Below are 25,957 nucleotides of genomic sequence, written 5' to 3'. Positions count from 1 at the left end.
CCATCCTGCCGTACCCCGCCATGCTCGGATGCCCGGTGCCCGCACATGAGGGCTGCTCCTTCATATTGCAGGGCCCGGCGGCGCGCGGGGGGCTGAGGTTGGACTAGTGGGGCCGGGCTCAGGCTGGCTGAGATGCTCCAGCTTGACGTCGCGGGTCAGCCTCCAGGGAGGGGCGCAAAGTGCTGCAAGGCCAACTTTGGCACGGGGACGGCGGGCGGATTCTCAGTGGCGCGCGAGCACGGGCTTCCCTGCGTTGGGATGCTGCCCCTGGTGGCCGGCTCGGGGGGAGGGGGTGGGAGCAGGGGCTCGCCCCGCAGACCGGCGAGCGGCTCCGGGACGTCCGCGTCCCGCAGCCCCGGGCTCCACGCCGCCGCCTGCCGCGAGCCCCACGCGCGAAGCGAATGAATCAGCTGCGGCCGCCGTTTCCTGTTTTGTCGCTCAAGTCCGCGGGCGGGCGGGCGCAGCGCCGCTCCATGCTGGCTTTCCGGGAACACTCCCCCTTGCGCCCCTCGCGGCCCCGCGGCGCTGTCTGGCTCCCCCGCGACTCCTTACGAAAGGGTTCCGAGTTGCAATAAGCCGTCCGGACCGCCCTCCCCGCCACCTCGCCGCGGCATCGCCCCAAGGCAGCCGGCGCCGCTGCTCTGAAGCGCAGCCCGGAGGGAGGCGCAGCCACGCACGCGTGTATCTGTGTGTTTGTGTGTGTGTGTGTGTGTGTGTGTGTGTGTGTGTGTGTGTGTGTGTGTGTGTATCTGTGTGTGTATCTGTGTGTGTATCTGTGTGTGTATCTGTGTGTGTATCTGTGTGTGTGTGTGCAGCGCTGCTGTGGAGCTGTCTTGCACCAGAGCAGCGGAAAACCCGGCGTGGAGCGCCCGCCGCCTGGGGTCCCCGCGGGGCTCAGGCGGGGCTCGGTTGGCCCCCAGCGCGCAGGCGCGTGCAATCGCGCACCTGCCCCGCGGGGGACCCTGGGGTGCACAGCGGAGTCCCGGGCCCTCTATCCCAGCGCCGCCTGCCAGGCCCTGCTGTCCTGGGTTGCAAGGTGACTTAGGACAGGCACTACCCTTTCTGCATGCAGGTTTAATTTAAGTTTGCGAGTTTCCATGGATTTGTGTCCCAAAGGTTAGGATTTACTTACTCAAAGGGAATTGTGGGAATAAAATCGTCTCTACTGGGGACAGACTGTCAGTATCCAGCCAACCCCTCTAAAATTTGGGTTAGATGTAAACAGACAAACCATAATGTTGTGGGGACAGAATGCCTTAGAATGTGACAACAGGCTACATTTCACCTTCAGAATTACCCTAGAGCTACCTTAAAGGAACAGCAATGGGAACGAACCAAGGAGCAAGGGGAATTTACACATGCCCTGCTGGGGTGTCTCCTCTGCAGAAAACACAAGAACACCCTAGACTTGGGGCTCAAGACAGAAAGTCTAGTAGTCTGTTTTCTGCCCACTATGGACGAAATGGACTGTCAGAACTATGGGGCAATGGGTTCTGCTGATAAAAGCTGACGCAGGGAACTTGGCCACTTTCCCTAAGCCGGTCAGTTCCGAAACTGAACAGCAATCTTATTTCAGAAAGAGAAAAGTTGAAACCCCAGGGGTCTAGCCTACAAAACTGGCAGGAGAAAGGAAAAGCCTTATGTGAAGTGGTGGGGTTCTCCTTTTCCCCTTCTGATCTACAGTATTGTGGGGGAAAGAAGTTCTGCCCCAATGTAGGCTCCATTAATTATCAGGCGGGACAAAGAATGCGGTGGGTTGAATCTCAGGATTCTGAGATTTCCTTACATTTGTAAAAATTTCAGTAACTTTTAGAGTGTGTGAGACTTGCTTCTTGGCTTGTCCTTCTCTGACATTATTGAACTGTATGCTCGTCATTTTGACTGCTGAGTATTGAAATTTGCCTCTAATTGTGCGTCCCCTCTTCACTAATCTCTAAAGAGACCTTAAGTCAGCAATTCCTTAAACCTCCTGAATTGAAATTTAAAGTTGATGTTTCTTTCTTTAACAATGGAGACGATCTTAAAGATAACTGTACAAGGTAAGTGTTAAATAGTTTATCTGTTTGGTTTTTCCTGATCACAAAACTGCAAAATATTACAAGTTGGCTCTGTAAAAGAAAGATGCGCAAACATGGAGAGTCCTTTGTGGCCCCACAACCTAGAGCGCTGAAACACTAGTTTAATATTTCAAAATACTGAATCCATTCCATATGTAAGTGGAGCACTGACTGGACGCCATGGTGGTCTGTTTCTTATACAGTTCCGGTGTTTCTGCTTTCCTCCCTTCTCTATGTAAAACAGGCAGTCAGAAAATTGAAGGAGGAAATTAACATAAAGCCAGGTGAGACGTTCATAGTTTGTATATGCCGTGCGGTCAGAGGCATAGCTATTGTGTAGAATCCATCTCCTGTCATTTTTTTTTTTTAGTTATCCCAAGCCAAACATCCTCTCTGCACATCTTTAAGACTTGATGTCTCTGCCTTCTGCCACCCGACTCTGAGAAAGCAAGAGTTCCAGGGGACCTCCCAGTGTGTGGCGTATACTTCCTACCCCCACCTTGGCGATCTTCATGAAAGCTTTCTGAAATCAGAAGTAGAATTCAGACCTCGGACCTAGCAGAATATGGCTCTATGTATTATATTTCAGTCTTTTTTTTTTTTATGAGAAACAGTAACTCCGGAAAGTTTCAATTTAATGTTTCAAGACACTTAGACATGGGCTTTGCCTTTAAGTGGGTGGTATAGCAACGTGAGGAGCAATTGGTTGCCAAAGATCCAGTTTATATTGAAGTCATGGCTTAGCCATTTTGACTATCAGAAATCAAGTAAGGTCACATACATACGTTCAAAAATGTTCCACATGCTCTCTATGTATTTAAAGAATGAAATTAACCTCCAGCATTTGTACATACTGCTGAGAGAATATTTACATACGGCGGAATAAACAAATTTCGTTTATAAAACCAATGCTGGGTTTGTCGCGTTAGAATTTACTTCTTTCAAACTCCGGGACTGAGACAGTGTGACAAGCTACAGTTTTTCAGGGTCATTATTATGTCTTCAAGTTCAGGCATTTTAAACCCCACTGTTCTAAGACAAGGCCTAACTGACCTTTCTATCCCTCCTCCCCTGGCGAGTGGGAGAATTCAATGTGGAGTTGCCAGCTATCCTACAGGAAATTGAGTCACCCCACCAAACAACACACCTAAATGCCATCGGCAGCTAGCTGGCCAAACACAGCGAACCAGTTTAATAGTGGCCTTTACCAAGAACACAGGTTGCATTCATTAATAGAGTGCCCCCTAGGGGGTCGTATATGCTGTGGCCCTACTTAAAAATATATATGAAAACTTTTCTATTTAACTGTGCGAATCTTGCTTCATTTGAGGGGCTACTGAGAGGAAAATGCCCCACCAAACGCTATTGGCTAAACTCCACGTGGACTGCAAAAGGGCTGTGTCACAGGCAGCTGTGGAGTAACAATAAACATCGGTGGGTTCTGTTATTCTGTGTTCTTCAAGGCACCCTGAGCTGTGCCATACCCAGGCGTCTGCTTCAACTCTCCTGGGTATAAGTAATACTCAATATTTGTGGGCCAGCACTTGGCTTCCGTCATAGTAATGTGCGCAAGGGTTCCCCTGACACATGGCCTGAAATCTTGCCAAGGACTCCAGGAGAGGATGCTGAAGCAGCAGCTTGTCTTTGAAAGGGAAAAGCGCCGTCAGCTAGGAGCCACAGCAGTTGGCCAGAGGCTGTACTCAGCCTCCTTGGGAAATGTTGGACCCATTACTCTTACCCACAACTGACTGAGAGGCAAAAAGATCTGTGCTACAGGACATGAAACTTTGTAAATGCTAGCTAGTTTCTTTGTCAATATTTGTGAGGCTAAAGGTCAGTATAAGTCTGTTGTCATTCCTAGAGAGGCCTACGGCCTACTACTAAAAACCAGATAGAGAGAGAGAGAGAGAGAGAGAGAGAGAGAGAGAGAGAGAGAGAGAGAGAGAGAGAGAGAGAACACAAACTTTGGGTGTCATTTGCAACTCTTCTTAAAAAGTCTTACAGAGCGATCACAGCTGATTCTGATTGCTTTTAAATTGAAACAAATACATCAGACAGCTTCTAAGAGAAAATGCTCGAACATGACTTTTTAATTAATTCCAGTTTCTCCTCAGCCAATCCTCACTTACATGTCCTTTGTTCCTAGTGAGAGAATTGATGGTGTCCGGAGGAGGAGGAGGTAGACTTCTGCCTCCCATGTGAGCTAGTCATTCTTTGGCTCTGCTACAGGGAAAGATCTGTCCAGGTTAGCTCTATTGCATTTTATCTGATGAGAAACACATGAAGGAAGGCCCTAGCTTCTCTCAGCATGTCTATGTAACATGTTGAAGCCTGAGAGCCAAGAGCAAGCTGCCCTCATTTCCTAGGATATTTCTGGAATCAACTTATTGTTTTGAAGTATTTTTAAATCTTATCAAATATATAAACTTTCACCCCTGGCTTCAAAGATATGTTCAAAGTGAAGATGTTGTGTCATTTTAATGAATTTTCTTCCTATTTGCCACTAGCTATGATTTTTTTTTCCTCCTAAAGTTGACAAGTGCTCTAGTAGAATTTTGCAAATGGATTGAGGTCTATTAACTTCTAATCTCATCAATAACTCAACGTTCATGAGACACTATGTGCCATGAACTTTATTAGAGTTTGAAGTGTGTAAGAGTGTGACCCTTATCCAATGCGAGACTAGAGCCCATCGTCGATGACAATTTTAGCACCATACAGTAGAAAAGGAAGGAGGAGAATAGGCTATGGGACAATAAAAGGGGGCATTCAAGTCACACTGGATACAAGTGGGGCAGGGAGACCTTAATCTTGAGAAAAGAAACTGAACATGGCTATTAATGGAGATTGTCAAAAGCACCCAGCACCTTCAGGCTAGTCTATGAGAGCCTTCTAGGAAACAACTGATGGAAGAGCCAGGAGCCTTCTGAAGTGTGAGCAGCATCAGACCATCAGCCAGGCGGCTAAGAAGGGTGAGAGCAACAAGCCACGTGAGCACCAGCTCTTCCCCTCTACTCCATGAGATGTGAGGCAGAAGGAGTTCCAGTCACACGCTCTTGCCTTCATGAGTCTCACCACACCTTCCGTATCTCCGCTGACTCTTCCTATATGTTGCCTATGTGGTTTAGTCAGGTATTTTGTTACAACACGATGTTAAGTAACTAATGCATAGAAGAGAACGGAGGAAGGCAGAAAGGATATTTCTAATCCAAACACCTGAACCTATAGACAGTTGAGGCTCATGGATGGGCACAGAGAAGGAATGGCCACAGAGAGCCTTGCTCAGGGGAAAGGGGCCTGGAAGGAAGTCTGAGAAATCTGACACATCAGTAGACACTGGCTATGCAAATCTCACTGATCAGCAGGTAGGAATGTTGGACTGTCTTCACAGGTCAGAGCTGCTGAATCACTCAGCTCACCGTGTGACGTGGGGATCTTGTCTTAGTTGACATGGAATACTCTAGGGTTGCACAACACATGAGATTGTAGGAGGTTAGGCCAGTGAATGAGAATATTACCTTTGGACATATTTATATTAGCATATTACTTTATAAGATTGTTTGCTTCTCTGGCTGTTACTCTAATCTAAGACAATCTCTGCACTAAAATCCCAGAGAAGCAGTTGGGATGGTGGCCCACGCCTTTAATTCCAGCACGAAGGAGGCAGAGGTCAGTGGATCTCTGTGAGTTCAAGGCCATTCTTGCCTACAAAGACAGTTACAAGCCAGTCAGGGTCACACAGTGACTTCGAAAAACCAAAACAAGCAAATCCTATGGAGGGGTTTGGTTCTTACATTTGTTAGACATAAATAGAAGGACTTGCCCAGTATGACTCCAGAGGGTACTTGCATTCTCTTTTTTAAAACTATCTCGCAAGTTACTTTCTGAAAGTATGGGAACAAGGTCATTGATGGGGAGAGTGAAAGAGAGAGAGAGAGAGAGAGAGAGAGAGAGAGAGAAAAAGGAGAAAAGGGAGAAAGAAAGATAATAGATGGATGGATGGATGGATGGATAGATAGATAGATAGATAGATAGATAGATAGATAGATAGATAGATAATTTGGCTTATGAGAAAATGGCATACTATAAATTTCCCTTCCTCTGTCTATACAAAACTGGTTGAGGTACTGAAATGCTGAGTTGCTTTAATTCATTGAAGAGACTGAACTTAACACCTGGTTGTCTGAAGTACAAACATCTGCCTAAGCTGCTAGTGCAGCAGAGCAACAGCAGTGGGCTTCTCTGGCTCGCTGTGAGAAGGGTTGGGCTTTCATTCACAGACCTGGAGTGGGAGCCAGTTGAGATCACATATCCAGCAAATGGACTCCATGGACATGTATGCAATTATGAACAATATTATTCATTGAAGGATATTGAAGAAATAGAAGTTTTTACATTCTAATACCTACAAGACACAATTCACTTATTGGGATTGAGTCCAATTATGGGATGGTGTGTACATTTCATATTTAAAACTAAAATATAAATTATTTAGGAAAATAAAGTTATTGATGATAAGAAGTCCTGGAATATGCATGTATACTCATTTCTGCCCATCCCCTTCCCACACCCGCCATATTCCCACTTAATTTTTAACCAATAAACTCAACACTTTCTTAATTTCTACAATGACCCACTGTAATCAAATCTCCATCTGTTCATTTCTACACGGTTACAACATTTTAGCGTCTTCCTGGGTTCACTTTTTCTAGGATACACGACTTTAGAAGATCAAAAAAGTCTTGGATAAACTTTGTTTTCACACATCATGCCTTTGGTCATGAGTCTGATGTGCAAACCCCCTTCTCCTGGGACTATTATCACACTTAAGTTCACAGAGGACTTCTCTTCAGCTTGCTTTAACCGCCTTTCTCAACTCTGCCATTAGCATCCCCCAGTGAGACTGCAATGCCTGTGGGTTGGTGAAAGGTGTGGGGAAGACACACTCAGGAGATGGTTTCAGGGAAGAGTGTCTGCTTTATGCACATGAGCGACTACTTATACTTGGAAGCCTATCGACTGTGATCAGTTAGCACAGCCCTGGACTGGACGGTGAGCACTCAGACCGCCAGGGTCTGTACTGAGGAAGAAGTATGTAAAACGACACGTGGAGATGGAGGACACGTCAGCAGCAGGGCAGTTACTCAAGCTACTTCAGAATTCAGTGTTCTGACTTCTGAGAATACTCAGGAGCACAGTGTACCACATTTCTTACTTAGAGGCACAGTGTGCCAGGTAGGTCAGTCAGCCAGGTCATGCCTGCATTTTCTCCTACAAAACTCGAATTTCTTAACCAGTGCATTTACAACTGTACTTTTTCAGTTGTTCAACTTAGATGCGATTTTGCTAGCTTTTGTCTCTGTGATTTTCTGCACTTGTACCTAGGCAGAAAAGAAAAGAAAAGAAAAGAAAAAAAAAGGAAGAGGAGGGGAGGGAAGGGGAGAGACGAGACGAGACGAGACGAGACGAGAAGAGAAGAGAAGAGAAGAGAAGAGAAGAGAAGAGAAGAGAAGAGAAGAGAAGAGAAGAGATGTCTAGGATAGATCCTCACATTTACAGGTTTCCAAAGATAGTTGTATGTCAATAATCGAGAAGTATTCTTGTTTTGAAACACATAAGAATTTTTCCAAGTCAGATTCAAGCAGCAATATAGTCTGATCATGGCTCCCTAGATATATTCATTTTTATCTCTTTTATATTCTCTCTCTCTCTCTCTCTCTCTCTCTCTCTCTCTCTCTCTCTCTCTCTCTCAATGAAGAGCTTCAGGAAGAGACATTTCCAGAACTTAGTTGAAGTTAAATCAGTGTTCTGCTGGTTAAATATGAATATTAAAATCTAAAGGACAGGGATTAGCATACATATACAGCATGATCTTGGCAGTGAGTGTAAGTTGAAATTGCGTAGTAATTAGAATATAGCTAAGAAACTTGGGCAGAAATAGTTAAACATAGTAAATGTCTTGTGCTGCTCTAAACTGCAACTGAAAGAAGGGATTCTCCCAAAGATGTCGTGAAGGACCTTGCAGACCCCACGTGCAGCTTAGTCCAGTGGTCAATAGCCACAACTGCGTTTCCGTTTCTTCTTCAATACAATAATACGCAGCACTACATCCTTGCTAGGTTGTTATTACGGCTTCCAGTTTACTCCCACCTTATCAGCCCATGTGTTTCCCTAACCCCAAACTCTGTTCACATGTATACATTGCTACGTACATTTTCCTCTTCCAAGAAGTTACAAAGCCTCATGCCTTTTTAAAAATCGTCCCTAAAACATGACGTTTCAGTCTTTAAAATAATTGTGTGACCTTTAAGACTCTAAACTATCTTATATCTGTATGTACTTTCATCACAAACTTTATTCGCACTTAGCCTGTGTAGAGCACTGCTTACATCTTTGACCTCCTTTCTCCCTTGGCAGGCACACATCTTGTATGGCTGCCTGTCAGGGGGGTCATCGATGGAAGGTGGGCTTTCTCATATCTCTGCAATTTAAAAGTCATGGTGCTTCTTAACTTTTTTGGAAGCCTAATACATCTTTGGAGAATCTGACTCAAATGTCCCCAGAAAACTTAGCATAAATTTATATGATCAATATTTCTTTTATCCTAAAAGTGCTCACTGACTGACATCCCTGAAGTCACCAAGGACTCCAGATTGAAATCTTATGTCTAGGGAAGGGAGGGAAAGTATTTTTAATCAACACTGTCCCCAGAAATGTATTCAGAATCAGAACTTATGCCCTCTTCTTTAACTTTCTCAAAAATCAGGGCTTTACAGCCAAGCCTCTTTCATTGTAAATCATCTAAAGGAAAGAAACGCTATAGATACAGTCATTACATTTATAAAAATGGAAGCATGGTAAGGACACACACACAAGCACACATACACACAAGCGCACACACACACACAAGCACACACACACACACACACATGCACACACACACACAAACACAAGCACACCCACAAACACAAGCACACACACACACAAGCACACACACACACAAAGACACACACACACAAAGACACACACACAAAGACACACACACAAAGACACACACACACACACACACACACACACACACACACACTTCCAAAGAGACTGGGACTTTTTTTTTTTTTTTTTTTTTTACTAGATAAAGCTTTTAGAACTGTTAAAGCCAGGGCTGGGGATATGGCTCAGTGAACAAAGTTTCTACCTTGCAAACATGAATATCAGAGCCCCAGATCCCCAGCATCTACATGAAATTCAGGTGGGTATGGTGGCTCACCTGTAATCCTTGCACTTGGGAGGAAAAGACATGGATGTCACAGCAAGCTACCTGAACTGGTGAGCTGCAGATTCAGTGAAATGAATCTGCTACAGAAAATTAAGTCCAGGCCAATCAAGGAAAGCACTCAATCTCTACCCGGCTCCACAGAAGCATGTGTCTGATCACCCACATGCACACGTACACACACACACACACACACACACACACACACACACACACACACACACAGTGCATGTGGTGGTTTGAATATGCTTGGCCCAGGAAGATGTGGCCTTATTGGAGTAGTGTGGCCTTGTTGGAGGAAGTGTGTTACTGTGGGGGTGGGCTTTGAGACTCTCCTGCTAGCTACCTGGAAGACAGTCTTCTCCTAGTTCCTTTTGGAACAAGATTCAGAACTCCCAGCTCCTTCGCTAGCACCATATCTGCCTTCATACTGCCATGCTTCCTGCTATGACGATAAAGGACTGAATCTCTGAACTGTAAACTAGCCCCAATTAAATGTCTTTTATAAGAGTTGCCTTGGTCATGGTGTCTCTTCACAGCAATGGAAACCCTAAGACAGCACACATAAAGAAAAAGAAAAGAAAATCATGTATACTGTGGACAGAGCCTCAGAAAGACAATTTCTTTGCTTGTTTGGTTTTCTTGTTTGTTTTGTTTTGTTTTGTTTTGTTTTCAAGACAGGGTTTCTCTGTATAGTCCTGGCTGTTCTGGAACTCTGTAGACTAGGCTAGCCTCGAACTCAGAAATCTGCCTGCTTCTGCCTCCCAAATGCTGGGATTAAAGGCCACCACTGCCCGGCTAGCAATTTCTTATATTAATATTTATTCACTGCATGGTTCCTCAGGGAAGTATAATGTCAAACCAGAAAGAGCAGGGCCCTGAATCACTCAGCATTAGAACTCTAGAATTCGAGCTGTGTTATTGTTCTACGTGATCTTTATGTAGCACTTGCACGTTTGTCTCTATTTCATGAATTAGAGGTTGCACAATTATTATGAAAAATAAATATGAAAATACATGTAAAACTCCAAGGGCAGTATCTGACATATATATAGTATGTACAAAAACAGCAATAAGTATCCTGATCCACCTTACAAAATCTATAATAAGATATTTAGACTAGGGGAACACTCTTATTCAGATTCCTGATCATAAAACAATTAAAAATTTCTATCAGTTACATCAAAACTCAAGTGCTAACCAATTAAGACCTGAATGTGAATGAAGAACCTCAGACCCAGCGAAGCCTTTGTTAGATTGTATCAAACCATGTACAGTCACTGTACATGAAAATATAATGAGGGTACAGGATAGGTCACAGCTGAGCATCACTTACAAAGAGGTTACAAGAAGGATCGCCACAAACATCCTAAAGAATGTGCCGGGGAAGCCAACTATTACAATATTCTTGCAAATAGATATCTTTGGCTAAACAAGCTTGAGAAATCACCTGTGCAGCTGCTTTTCAGAGATTTGTAATGGATGTGAACCAATCAGAAGCCAGACAGTCTATGGTTCATTTAATGTCACTTAACAAGTGTCATCTAAACTTTGGATTATTTTCTTCCCTCTGCCATTATCATCTCTTGATAAACCATACCTTAAAACATGCCCTATGACCCATATGTCAAATAAATCTGCAAGATAAACATAATTATTTTAACACATATGTTTCTACATATTGGATATCTCCATTTTTAAAATTTCATCCCTCCTGACTCTATAGCCCTAGTATGTATGTATGCATCCAAGTATATATGCATGTATGTATGCATCCATGTTGTATGTATATATTATTTTTGAGATGGGATCTTGCTACATTGCTCAAGCTAGCTTTGAATTATCCATCCGCTTCAGCCTCCAGAGTAGATAGGTTTGCAAGTTTGTATGTATAGCTGTGCTTGCCCCCCCCCCCTTCATGATGCATGCCATTGAAAACTGTAAGGGATGCTCCTTATTTTTTTTTCCTCTTTCTTTCTTCTCTTCAAAGAGCAATCAAAATCCCCATCCATATTTACAGCCTCTATGTGATGTGCTAGTTGCTGTGAAATTCAAGAACATGAAAGGTTCGGCGGCATAAACCTAGGAAAGCCTTTACACTATCCTGCTGAGAAAATCACACACAAGATCAGCTGCTGTCCCCTGACAGTCTGAGGTGGCAAACAAATCATTCATGTGGGGGCACTGCTTACACTCCTGGGCGGGCGGTTAGGGAAGTAGAAGATATTCCTTCCAGGGAGAGGAGGGAAAAATAAGTAGAAAACATAAATGTGTGGCCTCGAGCCAATAGATACTGTGGGATTAGGGAAGTGCACTGCTTGGTCCAGGAGGTAAGAGAGACTAGAGACAAGGTGAGGCATTAGGAAGCCACACCCTCCTGGAGGCGTGCCCTGAGATGCTGCCATCATAGGTCCCAGAGCAATGCCTTCAAACAGCAGCTTGGTGAGCCAGCATCATGTGGAAAACCTGGGCAAAGTGTTTTCTCTGTATTTTTAGTTTGTTCCTTTGTATGGGCCCCAAAGCATATCCCCTAGATGGTTAGTCCAGCCATTTTCACACATTTTGTTGGATTTTTAAGATTTTTATTGGACTTTTAAGACTATCATAATAATATCCGTATCATTATTTCTTTTTAATTGGACTGGCTTAAATTTAAATGTGTAATGTATTTGTAAAATATTTATTAAGTCTACTACATGTAATTCACAAGAGCTGCTTTTTTTGTGACAGTTATCTTCCTATCTCTTACTAACACACAGTACTAAGAGACAATCTTGCTTCGGTGTGTCCTTTTGATACCGATGGGAGACCACAGCTCCCTGTACCTCTCAAAAACTAAACACAACTAACAAATTAACAATAATATAGCACATTCACTATTTTACTGGAAAATGATTCAATATTTTCAACTGGAAAATTATTCAACATAATTCTTATGTTTTGTATGAGTGTGCATGTACACGTATATACATATATTCATGTCAGAAATTGTGGATAGAGTCTCTACTAAGCCAGAGATTTCAGTTTAACTGAATTAAAGGAATAAGACAATATATACATATATGATGCAAGTTCAATCGATATATAAAACAATATTTATTAAAACAAATATAAGTATGTGTATGTGTGTGTATATATACACAATTTATATATATAATGCATACAGATTCACATTTAATCCAGTGTACAGAGAATGGAAACAGAACCTCATGTGAAATAACATTTTCCTTATAATGCCCAATTCACTCTGTTGTTTTCTACTCTATGTAATCTATTAAAGTGTAGATATGACCCACTAGGTTGGATTTGAAGCATACCAATTAATTTGAAAATATAAGAGACAGAGATAGCCTGCCTGATGAGTGCTAGTTTTATTCTTGTGTTTCCTCCCTCCCCTCTGCTTCTCTCCTTCATGTGAGAAGTGTAGCATTGGGCTCTCTGTGGTATACACTGTCTAACAGGTATGCATTTATAAATACGTTCTCCACACATTTGTGTGTTCTCTTGGAGCACATAGGTGTGCCAGCTGGGCATAGAAAGCAGAGGGCACTCACTAAGTGGCTATAAAAGCCACCACATTGAGAGAATGAATAAATGAACGAAGGAAAATGGTTCCGGTTAGTGGGGTTGCAGAGAGCACAAAGACAACTGGAATGTTGGCCGTCTGTTGCTAGATTTTTGTCCTTTCAAAATCCTATATTTAAATTATTAACACCCCATTTTTTTAAATGTCACTTTAAGAAGCAAACAATTAAGAGCATAGGCTTTAGTGATCATACCCCCTACTCCACCATCACCGTTGGTGTGTCTGTGTGTCTGTCTGTGTTCAGGTGTGCTGCCTAGTTGTACGTCAACTTGACACAAGCTAGAGTCGTCTGAGAGAAACCTGGGAACCTCGGCTGAGAAAGCCTTCATAAGGTCAGGCTGTGGACAACCCTGTGGGGCACTTTCTTAATGCTTTCTACAGTGATTGATATGGAAGGTCCAAGTTCACTGTGGGTGGTGCCACCCCTGGACTCTAATGGTCATGGGCTCCATTAGAAAGCAGGCTGAGCAAGCCAGGGATATCATGCTAGTAAGCAGCAGTCCTCAACAGTCTTTTCCATTGTCTCCATCTCATCCCAGCGCCCTGTCCTGTTTGAGTTCCTGCCCTGCCCTGACTTCCTTCAGAAATGAACAGTGATGGGAAGCTGAAGCCAGAGAAACCTATGCTTCCCTAAGTTGCTTTGGTCATGGTGTTGTATCACAGTGATAATAACCCTAAATAAGACTCTGACTCTCTATGTCTCCATCTCTCTCTCTCTCTCTCTGTGTCTCTGTCTCACTCTCTGTCACATGCACACGCACGTTGTGTATTTGTGTATGTGAAACACTCGGACAAATGTTTGCCATAGCCTATGCGTGGAAGTCCCGGGACAACCTCAGCTATTGTTCCTTCTGGATTATTTGAAACAGGTATGCCAAGCTACCTAGGCAGTAGCTTCCTGGGATTCTTGTTTCCACCTCCATCTTACCATAGGAGCAGTGAGATACCTGGGCATCCATATCCAGCTCCTATGGGCTCTGGGGATTCCAAGTCAGACCCTTGTACTCAGGTGGCAAGAAGTTCACCCATTGATTCATCTCACAGACTTGAGCTTGCCTTTCCTATCAACAGCCTTGACCATTGGTAACAGAAACCTTCCTAAGAGTAGTATTGTAGCAAGTCCCACCAGGAGTTGATCATTTCAAGGTAGAATAATTAAACACTGCCAGGCGTGGTGGCAAAACCATGTATCCCCAGCATTCAGGAGGCTGAAGCAGGAGGAGCGTAAAAGTATGCGTTTGAGATAAGACTGACAAACATAGTAAAATCCATCTCAAAAAAAGATTAAGTAAAAAAATAAAGGTGTCTCTTGCATGCAACACGCCAACATAGGGTCCATGAAGGACTATTTGATTTGAAGTCAAGAGACAGGTTCTTTTTCTGGCTCTACCAGTTATTCAGGAATGGCCTAAGCCAAGTGATTTCAGCTGTCACTGGACCAACTGGACATTCTATAAGCCAAGCTTCAAGAAACAAAAACTGACGCCAGATACTTGACCCTCGTGGCCTAACACTGATCTATGACCTGACAGACCAGAGAATACTATTTCCCAAAGTCACACCTGTGTACCAGCCCTCCCCTGAATCACCAAATAGGAAAACATATCATTCCATGTACCCTTATTCTCCTGTGCAGTCCTTTAAAATCTTAACAATTAACTATTCCCTGCATTTCTGGGGACTGTTTCTACTCTCAATACCTCTCATTTCGTAATCTTATATTTCCAGAGCATCTCATCAATAGAAGAAATATATACCCTTACTCCACACAATATCCAAGACTCTTTAATGGTCTGGATTTCATCCACACTTCAGCGAGTCTCTGCAAAGGCCCTCTAGAGACAACTCTTCCTGGCCAGTCTTTCACATCTATAGATGCCTTCACCTCTACATTTTTTATATCAAGTTTCCTGTCAGCCCTGTCTACATATTTGGCCACAGTGAGTTGTTCTTTTTGTTTTGTTTTGTTTTAATTTCAAATTATTTTTCTTACTTGCCACTGGATCATCCAGATGGTCAAGTTCCTGCCTTTCATTGCCTGCTTCCGTCATGTGGAAGCTCCCTGGAGGAAGCCCTGCTTAGACTCCAGTGACGCAGATGATAAGGTCTTCACAGGAGGGGCAGGAAGGCCCAGGGGGAAGGAAGTTGGTCCTCAAACCATTGAGGGAGGGAGACACTCAGGAGCTGATTCCAGGGGAGAGGTTCAGGAGGTAAAGCAAATTCACAGCATCAGTTTTGTTGCTCTTAAGAGCGAGCCCTTTCCACAGACAAAGTTAGAGAGCTAGATGCTACTACGATCCTCCCGTGTCTATTGAAATATTTGCTTCACTTTTTATCGCTCAATAAAAGGTTGTTGAGTACCCAGAGGACCCGGGATTCTGTGAGATGTTCCATGTACAGAACTATAATCAGAAGATCTTTGGCTTTAAGAAGTTCACAATCTTGAGGCACTGCTTGACAAAGCAACAATAGGCTGTGTTCCACAGTGTAGTCAGGACAAGCGGAATTCAGGGACATTTAACAAAGGTCATGGGACCTGGCCATGGCTCCCGGGGAGGGTGTCAGTACACCAGGTTTTGCGGACTGGATTACGGTCTAGAGGACAGTGTGGTTCACGAAAACAGCAAAGACTACTTCTGGCTCTTGGCCTCTTTCTTACAATGAACAAAAACTGTGTCTTCATTCTCAACGTCTCCAAACTGTTGATGGTGGAAGCCTCGGTGTAATGGAGGCAAAGCCAGTGAGCTACAATGCTGGAGCAAAGGAGGGTGGAAAGAAAGAAAGAAAGAAAGAAAGAAAGAAAGAAAGAAAGAAAGCCAAAGTGCCTAAATGTATAGGAAAGTTTTACCAGTCTAAAGCTGATGATGCCCAGGATTCATTGTCTGGAAATGGCCATTCCAGAGACCATTGTTAGAGACAGAATAGAAAACCTGTGGGCAAGCAGGGCGGTGGTGGCGCACGCCTTTAATCCCAGCACTTGGGAGGCAGAGGCAGGTGGATTTCTGAGTTCCAGGTCAGCCTGGTCTACAAAGTGAGTTCCAAGACAGGGCTACACAGAGAACCCTGTCTCGAAAAACAAACAAAGAAAAAAAAAAACAAAAAACAAAAACAAAAAAACAAAACAAAACAAAGAAACCAAACAAACAAAAAAGAAAACCTGTGGGCTTCCAGCTGAAGAAGCGAAGAGGATGCAGCATTTTCTGAACCTGACACAGGTTTACAGTTTGAATTGTTTGATTTGTTACACTTTGAATTGTTGCTTGCTGCTCCCATCGCCTCCCTCTTCCCCTTCAGCTCAGTTTCCTCTGGAGTTCTTGTGGGCCAGGCAATGTCAGCTGCCAACTTGATGAGATCTACACTCGTCTGAGAGATGAGCCTCTGGACATGCCTGTGCGGGATTATCCTGACTGGATTAATTGATGAGGGAAGATCCACCCACCTAGGCAGGTACCATTCAAGATGTCAGATTACGGAATAAGGCCATCTCTGTCTCTAGACTTCACCACAGAGAGCACCATATAAGGTTGAGACACTGTAGGAGAGAATTAATTTACATAGCTTTCTTCTCTAGTTTGTAAAATGACAAGAGCTACTAGTATAGGAACACCAGAGGTTGTTTCTAGTTATTAAATAAGACACTATAAAGTGGCCACACCTCAAAAGTGGTAAATTCCCAGAAAGCTGTAAAATTATGAATTCTGTGTGCAGGCAACTAGAGCCCTGTTGGGACTTTAATTATGTCAAGAGCTCTCTTCAGCACTTTGCTCCTCCCAGAGACACTGTTATCACTGAAAGGTGACAATCATTTAGCCTTCTCATTCTGGAAATGGCTAAGTAAGAGCACTAATTGTGGACATCTCTCTGACATCCCAGATCTCCAGTTTGTCCATGATTTGGTCAGGATGACCCGGATGGTTGGTAGGGGCAAGTTTGAGAATTGAAAAGAGACAGGCAGGAAGCTCTGGGTTGAGAGAACCTTACCAAGGAGTGGATTGGCCATTTACTTCTGATACATTATGCAGGATTAAGAGAGCACTGGGAAAAAAAATCTAGGTTACTATGAAATGGGGATACACACACACACACACACATGTATATGTATTTATAGTATAATGGAATTCATATGTTGATGCACGGGAGTCAAATCAGAAGTTAGTTCTCAAAGTCACCAAATCCCTAAATACTCTTATCACAATGATTTGTTGCTAGAATGTTTGCAAGAATTGGTATATATATGTGTGTGTGTGTGTGTGTGTGTGTGTGTGTGTGTGTGTATACACATATATATATGTGTGTGTATGTGTGTATGTATATATGTATAGATATAAAATAAAATTATACACACACACATATATATATCTACATATATCTATAAATATATACTTACATATATACGTTAATTGCCAGCTACTAGGTGTTCAGTAAATGCTTTTGGATATGACTGCACTGAAATTGCAATGGATCATTCTGTCCCCTCATTGAGGCTACCTTTCTGCGACATTGCTGTATGATATCATATCCGAGCATCAGTAATGGGTCTCTTCAAAGAATACACACTTGATTTGTCAGGACCTGTAAATCTCACAATTCAGATTATAGTAAGTTTTGTTCGAAGGGAGAGAGGAAATCACTGGAGTCGCCATCCTTGCTTTCATTTTCCCCTCTCTTGTGGAGAGCTTTTACTCTCAGGTCACCTGTATTCATCATCACTTTTATTTGTAGATATCTATCAGTCCCTCTTTCTTATATATAAAGAGTTTATACATCATAACTGGTCTGGAACTTGGCAATTTGGCATCTGTTATCCCAGCTACATCATCCATAGCCCCACACCTGACCATGAAAAAGTACTGTGTTATGAGTGTCAAATCAAACGCTCTAATTACGGAAGATTTGCTGCCCATCACTCAGCTGTCCAAATCTATCTTCCTTGTAGTCAGGGAAGCACAGTCTGGCTTTGTCCTCTGTGTACACAATTAGTGTATTCTGAGAATGAGGTCCCCGTCCTGTACACACAAGCAAAGAGGAACAGCTGATAACTATGCTCATAAATCTATTGTAATCTAGAAGCCGTACTCATTTGAAAATTCTAAGCTAGTAATTAAACTCAAGGGTCTCGAGTTAAACTGCACTTTTATAATGTAACTTATTTTTGTCACAATCAGTTAAGGCCCTCTAATGTGATCTGGGATAAGTGGACAGCCAAACTTAAAACCGTCGCTGGTTAAAATAATCAGACACCTCACTTCATTCTGTCAGTAACAATGGCAATGTAGCGAGCTCTTTTTACTATGGGGATGTAATTGCTCTTGCCTTTAATTTCTTGTAGTGATGGCACAGCCTCAATTACTTCTTATTTTTAGGAACATTTGGCTACATCATGTTTTGGTTTCTCTTTAAACTATCTTAAAACAGCCCTGTGATTAGATAGTCTTCCTATGAAGGGGCATGTCTGCGTCGTGTCTGCAAAATGGTAGCCATTGTCTACCTTAATCCAAGACTTTGTAGCAGTAGTAAAAGGAATTACCTCCCTGCCATGTCAGGTGCCAGTGTGTAGCTATCAGATTTGCCATGCCTCCTGGAGAACAGTCTTGTCGGGACACGAAGCTCTCTCCCACGTGTAACTTTAGAACTCTAGCTAAGGTCAAAATGTACCTGTGATTCTAACTTAGATGAGGCTGCCAGCTTGTAAGAATATAAAGAGCATCAGACGGTTAGGAGAATTCAAACAACTTTTATTCTCTACTTCCAGCGTTTCCCAGTTCCCAGTAGGCATGCACGCTCTAAGGCTGGGAATCAACTGCTGGGCGCCATTAAAATTTTCTAGCACATTTTATCTTTAGGCCTTTTCCCCACGTACAGGTCAGGTGGCCTGACAAAAACGAGTGAAAACTACATGACTATGCTCACGTGGGGAAAGAGCATCCCATCAGTTGCATTACAGATAGGGCACTGTGGACTGGCCGCAAATACTTAAAATGCATGCTGCATTATCAGTAAGCAACCCGAGGCAAAGACTACTCATTATCTCCTCCTACTAATGCTTCTCTTCCTTGATTATACTAGATTCCAATTTTCAACACACTGCTGTCCCAAAGTGAAGGAAATTTTAGTTCCTTTGTATTCAAGCGCTGTCACTTGGCTAGGTTCTGGTGAATGAATTCATAGTAGAAGAACTATCTGGCAATTCCAGGATCTTTCGCTAAAAGCTATTGGCCAGGTATCTTTTGTCTGCTTATCTTGTTTCTTCCTGGTTAGAATGAGAAAGTGATGGCTCAAGCTGGAGCAGCCAGGTTAGAACAGGAGTAGACTCGGGGCGCAGAGTCCACATCTAACGAACTGACAATCACGAAGCAGTATGTGTTCTGGAATGTTCTGTTGGATGGTGTTCTGTATTATTGAGTCATTCAGATTTTTTAACACAAGAAATCTATGGCTATCTGAGGCACCTCTGCCAACTCTGTCTGCATTGACAGCCAAATGCCATCCATACTAACAAAAACACCCAAACAAATGAGGACGAAAACTCAGTCTCAACGAAGTATGTTCACATAGGCCAGGTTGAGACTGGCTATCAAGATGATTGGTTTTCAGCTTACTCTGATTTAAATAGGTAATGCAGCTAGAGGAGAGTGGTTAGCAGCTTGTTTCAGACCTGTATGAAAATGGTTTTAAGAACATTCACCTAATAAAACCCTATAAAAACCACCCTGAAGTTTCCCCGGGGGCCTCAGACACTTGTTATTGTAGGCTGACTTGGAACTCGTCCCAGCCTTGTGAGGAAGCAAAGTGTGGTATCCTTGCTATGAAGAACACTATCCTCATTGTCAGGAGCTTCTCCTTCCCCAGACAGCTCCCCATCTCACCAACACACCCGAGAGAGCAGATGTTTACAAATTTCTCCTTGATTAATACCGCCTAAGCATAACGCTTCAGTTAAAGACATTAAAAGATGGAAGGTCCTTTAAGAAACTTTTCTCCATGTTTTGTCGTTTAACATCAATGTACTTTATTCCTACAAATCTCTTAACTTTAAACTAAATGCTTGTGGATCCGAGTAAAGGCTGGAGGGTATATTGAAGGGCATACTCTAAGTACATGATCCAGGCACAGATACTTCTAAATGCCCAACATTTCTGAGCAAAAGCATTTCTATGTAATCCCTCTGAGGTTACAGACCATGGCTACTTGTCACTAAATCCTCAAACCCTGGAGCAGTGATCGGCAATATGAAGCTGTTGAATTGAGAGAGTTTTTGGGGACAAGGTAACGTATTACTTGACATGTGCGCATGCTTGGGGAACCATCATGTTGTCGGTGAGTCAGTTTGGAGATGACTTTCCAGGACTGTCTCTATAATGTCTACTGCAGTTACTAAGGACGCACCCATCTTTCATAAATTGTTCCTGAATCACGCCTTCCTCCTACAGAGAATCTCTCTGGTGTTCTATATTCTTGAAGCACTGTCTGTCTAATTTGGATCCCCCGAGGCATGATACACTTGGGTGGACAGAGAGATGCATGCTTACACTTCCTTGGAGAAAGGATGCCATATGTCTTCAATGTTAGTTATCAAAATGATCTGTATGGGCTGTGGAGTATAAACATCAATTCATTTGTTCATTGCAGTGTAAGCCCCTATTCTTGAAGTAATTAATATGAACAATAAATGCCATTTAGAGGGAAGAGCCAACCTCACTACTCATTCCAATAAGGAGATAGCTGCAGTCTTGTATTAGAATGGCTTACTCTCTAGACCCGCTCCCTTCATAACCAATCCAGTGTTCCCTCTACTTCTGAACTGATGATGTCAGCAAGCAGTGCAATGATGTTTTAAAAGTAGAAACCATCTCTGTTTTTCAAATGCTGGAGATTATAACAAGGAAGGAAGGGAAACTGTAGTCAGGGTATAATATATGAGAAAAGAATAGATAGATAGATAGATAGATAGATAGATAGATAGATAGATAGATAGATAGATAAACATAAAGATAGATGGATGGATGAATAGATAGATAGATAGATAGATAGATAGATAGATAGATAGATAGATAGATAGATAGAAAGAAAGAAATATAGAGATAGATGGATGGATGGATAGATAGATAGATAGATAGATAGATAGGTACATAGATAGGAAAGAAAAATATTGAAAGAAAAGGTATTCTAACTGATAGTATGTATCAGTAAACAGATAATGCTTATTAATTAATGGAAGTCTCTTTCTCTAAATATCACCATTGTATTTTCACTAAATAAGACTGGTCCCTAGAATCCGTACCTACTTGGTTCCTGCTCACCTGCTGGTATTTTCTTGTGTGTCAGATTGTGATACAGATTTTCCTCCCAGACACTTGAGCTATACTTCAACTAGCAGTTTGTGCCTTCCGCCATTAAGTACCCAGGTACTGATCCCAAGTATCTTGGGGTAAAAGTTACAAATATGTTAGGCTAGAAAACCTCAAAATCCATCTGATGTTTGAGACCATACTGTAGCTATGTAGAAAAGTGTTCTGTTACTAAGGGTTTTCCACTATGAACTGGGGGAGTTTAGTGATGGGAGGTCATGATTTGTGCAGCTTTTTCTCAGGTGCATCAAATAAAAATAATGGGTGTATATGTATGCCTACGTGCATGTGCACACATAAATAGAGAGTCATTAGACCAGTGATGCAGAATGCTGGGGCAAATCAATTTGAGTGTTATATGCCTGAACTTTTTTATACTACTTGTGACTTCTTTTAGCATGTTTGCAATTATCTCCAAATTCATGCATAAGGAAATCGGGCCAGTGATAAGGAACACCGAGGTGACTTCTTCAGCCTGAGTTCCTGCCCTCTCCTTACATACACTCAGAGCACACACAGAGACTCATTCATGTGAGTAACGCTCTTGTACTTTCTGCTTACACAATGTGTACCAGCACACTGAAGGAGCAGCGATTCAATCTCTTAATCGACCCATGCAGCAGGCACGAAGTGACTGGAGGAGACATTTGACCCACTGATTTGACTTTTAAGACCATTTCAGAGGCGTGATACAGTGTCACTCCTCATAAACAAGACTGCCCTTTTGTCCTTTCAGACTTGGTTGAAACTGGCCTGTGGAGTTCAACTACCTGAGAAACATCCTTGAGTAAGACAGCCTAGGCATGCTGCCCAAACCACAGGCTGTTGGCAACTTGGCCAAGAGTGACTCGTCAGAGCCATTGACCTCCATGGTGCTGACGAATACAATGAGCTGCAGAAGAGGTATGGTTTGTTTTGAACACGTTTACTATGATTGATGGCCCATATCTGGCAAGTTGGTTCACTCCCAGTGGAGATGAAAAGTTTCACTCTTTGCCTCTTTCGACATTCCTGTTAGGACAGGTTTCACCCTTATTTGCCAACCACAGATAAGTCACTAATATTGGCTGCACAATGAACTCATTAGCTACTGAATGGATCCATGCTATCCATAACATTTCCAAGTCAACAAGAGCTCGCTACTACATTTCCTCCCCGAATGACTTTAGACGTTTTCCTTCAGGGTACAAAATTTCAAGGCATGGATCAATCAGTTAGAAAATTTTTGAGATGGGCCAAGGCCAGAACCAGAATCAGGTTAGGAAGTGGTCTATTATGAATGGCAGGCTATAAACCACATATCCATGATCAAAAACACCCACAAATGGACTCTGACCATTACGTGCCTCAAGTTAGGTTGAGAGAATATCAGCCTTCTGAGAAAGTCAATTTCAGATTCTGACTCAAAAACAAAACAAAAATACAAAAAACCAACTAAAAGAAAAATTAAAATGAAGACAATTAAGGTTGCAGTGGTAAATGGGTGGGGAATGAAAACTGCAAAAGAGCCAGAGCAGACTAGTCCCGGTTGTGTGACATGGAAATCCTCAATGAAGGTTGCAGAAGAGCACAGAGTATGAAGAGCCAGATGACAGGATAGAGGCGGTTTCCAAGGCGACTCAGAGGAAGAGGCTACTTAAAAACCTGACCTGGATTGCCGCCAGAACTCAAAGGCTTGTTTTGGTTGCCATTGTTGCTGCTGCCCTTTAAGTAAAGAAACACGAGAGTGAAAAAATATTTCTCTTGGGGTCAGAAGGAAAGGAGAGATGAGATGATGCCGAGATGCCAGAGAGAGAGGGAGGGTGGGGATGGGGGGAGGGACACGGAAAAGAGAGAGACAGAAGTGCGCTGGATTTCTGCCCCCTTCAAAACAGAAGGTTTTGCTACATATTGATAGTTTCCAGACTCTATGATTTTCACCCACTGGTAGGCTAGTTAGCCAAGGCAATCTCTCCGCCCTTCATCTCCTTTCAGTGAATTCCATGAATTAGCCACCAGATAGTCCTAGTTATGTTTTTATACATTCACTATGTAATAGTATACCATGGAGCTTTCCAAAGGAGCCACAGGTCTGAGTTCTGGTCCAGATAGAATGAAGTTTACTCCTTGGTCCTATAGGTCATTTAGGTTCGAGTGTAGTGTGCTACCTCCACATACCAGATAGGAAACAGGTCATACCAGCAGTAAATTTTCAGTGTTGTATACACAACGGTGATTTGTTAACTCAGAATGAATCTTAGCTTAACTGGTTTGTTAGTCCACTAGCGTGTGTCACTAAGTCATCTGTTCCAAATTATTAATTGAGAAAAAGTTAAAAATACACTCAGAGTATCAGCAACCCTCAAGTTAATGTACTCATTAGTGATGAACCCTATGATAGACTTCTATTTTGCTTCTTAGTTACCAGTTTTTTTTCCTATCCTTCCAATAAATAGACTGACTTCCTAGAATAAGTACTTCAATTGGAGCAATGTTCAGAGAATGTCCTACTTTCAAAACAAGGAATAAATTGATCTAGCAATTCCCTCTATATACCCTCCCCTCCCCCAGGAACTGAAACTTGGAGCTTAAAAGGCATCTGCCTTCTCACGCACATTAAAACACTAGTAATATTAGCCAAAATATGGCAACAATGTTAATGTCCATGTATACAGGAACAAATAAAAAACGTGGTATACACAAAGACTAGAATACTGTGTAGCCTTTACAGTGGAAGATATGGCAGCACATACTTGTCATCTCAGAACTTGGAAGGCTTCTGGAGTAGGAAGATCAAAAACCAGATGTACGGCAAGACGACTAGAGCAAAACCAGGCCCAAACAAAATAAAACCCCCAGAACAACAGCAAAACTGAATGAAATCATTTGCTTGCAATTACATGGGTCGACTTGAGTGATATTGTGCTATGTGAAATATGCCGGGGGACATAAAGCCAGATAGTATATGGCCTTGTCTGCATGAAGAATCTAAAATGTGCGGTTATTCTAGAAACAGAAAGTAAGACTTGGGGGCACTGGGGCCTGGAGAAAGGTGTAAGGGGGAGGTGACAGACAGAGGGCACAGAGGCTTGGACTTGCAAGGTAACGTCTGGAGAACACCACTACTGTGTATTTGAAATTTTGCTAAGAGGGTAGCTATTAGTGTAAGTGCTTGTACCACAAAAGGAAAATGAAGATGAAAAAATAATAACGCCAAGATGATGGTATTATGAGGGAAGGTTTTGGAGAGCTCTCAGGTCATGAAAGCACAGAACTTCTAATTGGGACTAATGGTGTGCTGGTCTAAGAGAGGTTGGGAAGGTGGTGTGTGTGCTCTTTGCATTGTGTGAGGATATGGCCAGAAGGTGCTTTCTATGAAGAAAGCAGGGCCACACCAGATGTTAGAGCTATTGGTGCCTTTGTCTTGGAGGTACTGGTATCAAGAACGCTGAGAAATGAACTCGCCTGTTAAGACGCCATCTAGTATACATGGTGTTGGATAACACAGCCTGCACAAGGAGAGAGAGAGAGAGAGAGAGAGAGAGAGAGAGAGATCTAAGAGAGAATAGGTCCAAGGATACAAATAAGGTATGCTAGTTTGCATATCTGCAGCTGTAATAAACAACATGAAAAAAAGCAACTTGAGAAGAAAATGGTTAATTTTCATCTTATAGTATAAATGAAGGACAGTCCGGGCAGGAACTCAGGGCAGGAACCTGGAGGTAGGAACTGAAGCAGATGCCATGGAGGAGTGGTGTTTCCTGGCTTGCTCTTTATAGCTTGCTCAGTTTGCTTTCTCACAGCACACAGTACTGCTTGCTCCAGGGGTGGTGCTGCCCACAGTGGTCTGGTGCTCCCCAGTACAATCATTAATAAAGAAAACTGCCCTACATGCCAGGCAACGGTGGCACATGCCTTTAATTTCAACACTCAAGAGTCAGAGGCAGTAGGATAACTGAGTTCAAGGCCAACCTGGACTACCGAGGGAGTTTCAGGACACCTAAGGCTACACAGAGAAAACCTAACTCAAGAACCAAAACCCAAAACAAACAAACAAGCAAAAACATCCTACAGGTTTACCCATAGGCCAATCTAAGAATGTTCTCAATTGAGGTCCCTCTTCCCAGATAACTCTAGCTTGGGTCAAGTTGGAAATACAACAGAGAGAGAGAGAGAGAGAGAGAGAGAGAGAGGAAGAAGAAAGGAAGGAGGAAGGGAGGAGGAAGGGAGGGAGGGAGGAAGGAAGGAAGGAAGAGAAAGAAGAGAAAGAAAAAACCCTACCAGGATACCAGGACATATAGTTTCCGAAGCTGTCACATTGTGCATAAATTCGAGATTATATGATGGTATTGAAATACTGACTAGTTTCCTAATACAATTTTCTGGTGTCTGAATGTCATTGCAAAGATGAATAAGCCTGGCAGATTGGATTCATATGGGTTTGCCATATGACACATTTCCCCCACATAAGATGAAAGGAAAAACTGATTTCACCCAATTTCCTGCTTTATTTGGGTTACAATTGAAGTCGGTGTCATTATTCCTTTGTCTCTCCTCTGGTGCTAAAATCTGGTGTAGAATCAATCTGTTGCAGAAGAAATAACTTCATATTCTCCAGGACTGCTGAGGTTTTTGTTGTTGTTGCATTTTCATGAGAAAAGAAAGAAGAAACAAATACCCTTCGCCCCAATCTCTACCCTCCCCCAAATGCCAA

At 42.7% G+C, this 25,957-nt stretch overlaps 1 protein-coding gene across 7 annotated transcripts in view; it reads right to left on the bottom strand.

The window, feature by feature from the left end:
- Positions 1-25,957, bottom strand: part of Pde4d (phosphodiesterase 4D, cAMP specific) — a 1,301,793-nt gene that overhangs the window by 52,465 nt on the left and 1,223,371 nt on the right. Inside the window, exon 1 of one of the 7 annotated variants that reach the window (XM_006517649.4) lies at positions 15-7,483. The exons of the other annotated variants lie outside the window; for them this stretch is intronic. The gene's annotated coding sequence lies outside the window, so the exon portion shown is untranslated. Of the gene's footprint in view, positions 1-14; positions 7,484-25,957 lie in introns of those variants that run through there. 7 annotated transcript variants of the gene reach the window in all.

The sequence above is a fragment of the Mus musculus genome, chromosome 13, assembly GCF_000001635.26.
Source record: "Mus musculus strain C57BL/6J chromosome 13, GRCm38.p6 C57BL/6J".
NCBI classification, from domain to species: Eukaryota; Metazoa; Chordata; class Mammalia; order Rodentia; family Muridae; genus Mus; species Mus musculus.
Note: the sequence above shows the minus strand (reverse complement) of the source record. Positions and strands in the feature narration are given on the sequence as shown.